This window comes from Spinacia oleracea, chromosome 5 (genome assembly GCF_020520425.1).
Source record: "Spinacia oleracea cultivar Varoflay chromosome 5, BTI_SOV_V1, whole genome shotgun sequence".
Taxonomy (NCBI): domain Eukaryota; kingdom Viridiplantae; phylum Streptophyta; class Magnoliopsida; order Caryophyllales; family Amaranthaceae; genus Spinacia; species Spinacia oleracea.
The window spans coordinates 90,659,268-90,665,310 of NC_079491.1; the positions used below are offsets into that span (position 1 = coordinate 90,659,268).

General features: G+C 38.6%; 1 long non-coding RNA gene across 1 annotated transcript; it reads right to left on the bottom strand.

The window, feature by feature from the left end:
• Positions 1-2,387: 2,387 nt before the first annotated feature.
• LOC110802562 (uncharacterized) lies at positions 2,388-5,027 on the bottom strand. The gene is made up of 2 exons (XR_008921004.1): positions 4,859-5,027; positions 2,388-4,575 (listed from the first exon to the last, which is right to left on the bottom strand). It is a non-coding gene; the product is annotated as an uncharacterized lncRNA (long non-coding RNA).
• Positions 5,028-6,043: the final 1,016 nt, after the last annotated feature.

Here is a 6,043-nt window from a genome sequence, read left to right on the forward strand (position 1 = left end):
TTCGGTATTATCACTATTAGTTGTCAGATTTTGGTTTTTTAGTTTTGAAAGTCATAAAATTTAGATTGAATCATGAACTAAATATATGCATACTTGTAGGGGTTTTTTTTTGTATTTTCTCGTTGTAGTGGTATTTTTCGTATTTCGTATAGCTTGTACATTGAATTTTGTACCCAGTTCCGAAATGGGAGCGGGATCGGGAATTGGACTTTGGATTTTGGATTTTGGAATACTTCTTAGAAATTGGACTTCCGCACGGAGTTGTACCAACCACCTAGCAAGGATACTGGTCTCGTCATCATCCCATTAGGGGAGACACGAATTAGGTGTCTACAGAATCCCCCACTTTGACTGAGCGTTTTGTTAAGAAAGCGAAATTCAAAGTTTTCGAATCAGGTCGAAGAATAGTCAAGATGTTCTGCAGCCAAGACCATTATTTGTACGCCGGTACCTGCACAAGGCAAGTGTTAGAAAAAAGGATAGAGTCTACCTCCATGCGGCTTGACGACTCTGATCTTTGTATGGATTGCATTTCTTTTCCGCCTTTGACTTAGAACGGAGCTTGGCGTCGAAAATTTTGAACTTTTGAATTTTGAATACCCGAAGTGAATCTTATGGGTTTTGTACTTGCTTGAAATGCTGTCTGAGGCTTGAATCACTGGGGAATATTTCCATCTGGGAGAAGAGTTTTTTACTGACTCTTGGAATTTGAATTTCTTTGATTTTCCCAGAGCTTGGGTCCGCGGGGAGTAGAAAGATTAAATCCGCATATTTTTTGGACTTTGTATGCTTGAGATATTTATCTGTCAGTGTTGATGGAACAGATGTATACCCGTATTTATCGAAAGGATCCGGATTCGACGTTTGATCCCTGGTGTAGAAAATCGTAGCAGCAAAGTACGTACAATCAGCACGGAGGAGCGCGCCTAGATTCCGATCATGCAGGCTACTAGGGCTTGCGCCTGGCACAACACCAGCGCTTGGCGTAGGGGTTGTGTATATATACTCCCCGCTGAGCTCTTGGTCGAGCACATATTTTCTTTGCTTTTTCTTTCTCTCAAATAGGGATGGAAATGGGTTGGATTTGGGTCGGGTGGAGCATCACCCGTATCCATCACCCGGTTCCATTTGCTCCACCCGACCCATCCATCACCCGGCCCGTCCATCACCCGGATTCCATCCATCCATCACCCACAGGTGAAACGGGTGATATTCGGGTTAAATGCGTTAAGTTTCCTGTATTTACAATACCGACTAATACGGAAAAAATATAGCTAAAATAATTCGAACATTAGTTCCAAAACATGAGAACTTTATGAAAAGTACAAACATTAATTTTACAGCACTTTGACTTTAATAAAAATCAAACTCTTCCAAACATAAAGTGTTCAACAATAAACTTAAACAACATATTCCATTTAAAATTAGCAAAGGAACAATAACTCAACAATCAACAAACAACAGGTTGCCACAATTCAGCAAGACAACAATCATCTTCCAGATTGCAAGACTGCTGATCGAGGGGAAAACTAGGTCGTTACTAGTCTCTCCTAATCAAACAAATTACCTAAACTAACCACTAAACACAAGTAAAGCGGTAAGCAAGGGTCGGAATCCACAAGGACTAAGGTGCGCTAATTTATGCTAATCAAACGATAAGCTAGGTCGGAACGGGGTTTTGGAAATTCACTGATCGAATAAAAGTAATTAAATTAAATTAAGAAATCAAAGGTAAACGAGATTAGGGAATGGGTCAAACAACAACAAATCATGAAATGGACATAAAAGAGCTAAAATCGGGGAAGATTCACAAAAACTACATGAATATGCGTTGAATTCACAAATAGCTCCAACTATCTCCCGACGTGCGAGCAATTTCCCTAAGCATCAAGGATGAACTCCCATTCTACCCTATCGTACCCGAGGTAAATCAAAATCCCAATTCAACCATATAATCAAGTTTAGGTCTTTAATCCCTTTCCAACCCAACTAGACTACTCCAAACAATCAGGAAACACTTAATTTATCAAGTTAAATGCAACATGTATTGGAAATAGCTAAATATGCAATAATTTAAGCATGAAAATCCCTAATTTCGAATCACAAGCGCCCAAACCAATCAATGTTGATTTTTCACCAAACCCTAACCAATAAACTAATCCATCAACATAAAAGTATGAAATTTATAGAAATTAACAACTAAGAACATGATTCTAAACAATAATAACAAATAATCTAAACATGAATCATTAAACTAAACAAAAATAATTAAACTAATTAGAACGATAAATGAGACAATAAATAAAGAAATAAAAGAGAAGAGAGAGTAAGAAATTCTCATTGAGTGAAGCTAAGGAGTTGTTCAAATCTCTAGATTGCTCCTTCAATCATCCAAAAATCAAGCTTTCCATTAATTTTTCTCACTTTTTCTCTCTTCAATAACTAAGAAAAACCCTAAAAATAAGAGAAAAGCCTAATTTATGTACATTCCCCCATGACCTCCAAATATTTGGATATTTATACTACATGTTAAAAGAAAAGAATAAAAGAGGAGAAAAAGAAAAAAGAAAAATAGAAAGAAAATAAAAGGGAAATAAAAATAAAGAGAAGAAAAAATAAGAGGACAAAATAACAAAGCCCACAAATTCAGAACCATATTTTGTCTTCTCCTCTAATTCGTTCTTCCTTTCCTTCGCCCATTTTCTACGCTCCTCTATTTCGCTGCTCTTCATCGCAGCTCCCACCGTTGATCATCAAATATCATCAATCATCACCGTTCACTTTTCATCATCTATCATTGACGATTATCATCATCTTGTCGTCCATCCTCACCAATCCATCACCATCGATCGTCACCCTTCATCAGCCGTCATCAATGGCCCTCATCTCTAATCATCATCATCGTCAAAATGCAATCAATCGTGGCCATTTGATTTTGATCATCGTATCACGGCCGCCCGATTTCATTAATTCCGTATAATAATTGAGCGCTCAAATGTTCGGGCGAACTCAAAGGAGGTCTGAGCGAACTTAATAGTGGTTTGAGAGAACTCCATTAAGGTTCGACCGGACCCGACCTTGTCAAGAACTTTTCTAAATTTTGGGTTCGGTCGAACTCAATTTAGGTTCGCCCAAACATAAATACTCTGCTTTTTGCTCTGCTTCGTGCTTGCGATTTTAGGCTGATTTTTGTTGCGTTTGGTGTTGGTGCAATGATGGTGAAGATTGAATGTTGGTGGTGAGGTGGAGATGCAGGTGCAGCTTGCTTGGAGTTTTTCTTTGTTTTCAGTATTGCACGGTGGTTGTTGGAGTTGCGAGGCAGAGAAGAGGGTGCAGGGATGTTGTCGGTGATGTGGCGGTGAAGGAGAGGGAGGTTGGTGCTTCTTGATGTGGTGAAGGATAGGCTGGAGTTTGGAGTGTAGGCTAAGGTGGAGAGGAGAGTAGCTGACAGCATGCTTGAGACTTTGAGGCCCACTAAGACAAAGGCCCAAGTCCCATTCATTTCATTCCCTGACAAGTCAAAACAATGGACTCGATTGTCAAACTCCTGCCCAATCTTAAAACACACGATCACCTACACACATAAAAACAAAGATGAGGGAGAACCGAAAAATAGAATTTAAACAAAAAAAAGTAAATGACAAATAATAATTAATAATTAATAATAATAATAATATTTCTCTTGTTGATAATGTGGTTCGGGATACTCTTGTTGATGTTTGTTATCGCTCTGGGATTTCGGCGCGAAAAGAGGTTGATATTGGTCTATCTGGAGGGAACGATGGAGCGACTTGACGGGATCATCTCCTTTGACACAGTCTGGGTTGTCTGGCTTTGCTCTGGGCCGGGTTGTGACTGATGCGGCTATTCGGAAACGAGTGAAGTACAAGCACATTGCAGGGCCATTGGTTATGACCTTCTTCCGCTCTCTTTCTCTTAATTGGGGGAGCTGGATAAGGATGTTGTTGCGTTGCTGAAGCGGATTCAGAAGTTTTTTAGGACACAGGACATTGGGGCTCGTGCTGCTGCTCATATTTTCACTAGGATAGGCTTTGCTATAGCCAGGGGAGTGGGGGTCCAGATTGTTTCTCGGCTGCCCACTAACTATTTGTAAAATATTTGACTTGGTTCGCATTTGATTTATATAATAATAATAATAATAATAATAATAATAATAATAATAATAATAATAATAAATGAATAAAAATAGAAATAGAAAATTAATAAATAAATAACTAAACTATAAAATTATAAAACAAACATGATAAAAAAATTACGAAATCAAGATCTAAAAACTAACAAAAATAGCTAAAAATACTAAACTAAGTTATAAGTAATTAAAATGATAAATTAAGGAAAATAAAGATTACAAATGCTAAAAATACAATAAAACGACTCGAATAATTGCCTAATCACTACCCTATGAGCGACATAAATGTCACTCATCAACTGCGACTCAACAAAAGGCAGCAGCAAGACAGCAACAAGCAAGACAAGCAATAGTAGGTAAGGAGCACACAACACCGCAGCAGGTCAGCAACTCAGCAAGACAACAACCATCTTCCAGATTGCAAGCTTCAAAAAAATGGCCATTAAAAAAAATCATTAATCACGTTGACAAAAAATGGGCATCATATTACTTAAATGGCCATTAACAAAAAAATCGTTAATCATCAAGAGTATGAAATTCCCGTGAAAGATCTACATCTACACTTATGAAAGCTTGAAATCAAGCCGACTAAACAACAACAATTAAAACAATCAGGCCTTGGTTTAGGTCGTATTAATTCAAATTAAAGTAACTAAACTCCATAACATAAGATTAAAAATAGTAAGGTGGAATTAGAAGGAGAAATACCTGAAAGTGGAGACAAAACACATGCAAGAAGAGAAGAAGGGTGGAGGAGTTTTGAGATCCGTCGGGCGCCGCTTGAGAAGTTGAGTGATATGAAAATAGGAGGAGAGAGAAAGTTGAGAGTAGTTTGAGTTTGAGAGGCGCGTTAATGATTTAGGGTTTGCTTTGGAAAATTTGCAATTATATATATATATATATATATATATATATGTATATATAAATATATGTATATATAAATATATGTATATATATATATATGTATATATATATATATGTGTGTGTGTGTATTAGCGGGTGATGGGTCGGGTGATGGACCAAATTTTTTCACCCGAATCCCGACCCGCATCCGTCACCCGGTTCACCCGTCACCCGCCTTTCACCCATTTATTGCGGGTTTTCATCCATTTATTTAAAACGGGTGGTCGGGTTATCGAGTGATCCACTGGATATTTCCATCCCTACTAGTCTCGAAGTTCGATTGCTCTCTCCCTTTGATTTTGTTGCTCTTGCATTTCCTCTACACTTGTCCATGTAAGTATTTCATGTTTTTGCTTTTGAAATTACCTTAGGATGGCATGTAGGAACTTGAACTGTGGGAACTTTGTAGAATGTGAATTTGAACTTTTGCACTTGGAATCTTGTACTCAGAATTTGTAGATGCCGACTTTACTGGGGACCTTTATAGGTCTTGTATAGGAATAGGCTTGGATAGCCTAGGCATTGGTGTAGAATTTGAATACCTGCTTAGGCATGGATAGCCTAGGCGTTGGTGTTGATCTTGAATACCTGCTTAGGCATGGATAACCTAGGCATTGGTGTTGAACTTGAATAGTCTCTTGAAATAGAAGTCCCCGGCTAGACAAGTACTACCACTGGGGATGTTTAGGCTTTTGAATTTTTTACGGGCTAGTATTAGATAGCCCCCAGACTTGGATGTTGATTTTTGTATTTGAATGCTTCTTGTATGCCTCGTCACACTCGTTGGAAGCTAGCTGAGTGCTCGAGCCTCTATGGAGGACGCTTCTAACAATGAAGCTGCAGAGATGGAGGCGCTTCCTACGGGCAAGACCTCTCGGGGAAGGCTTACTTGCGATGGTCGTGGCTGGCGGCCGACGGACCTTGTATTCCATCTGAGACATCATTTGTTTCAGCGACCACGTACTGGCGTGGTTTGCTATTTGAATTGTA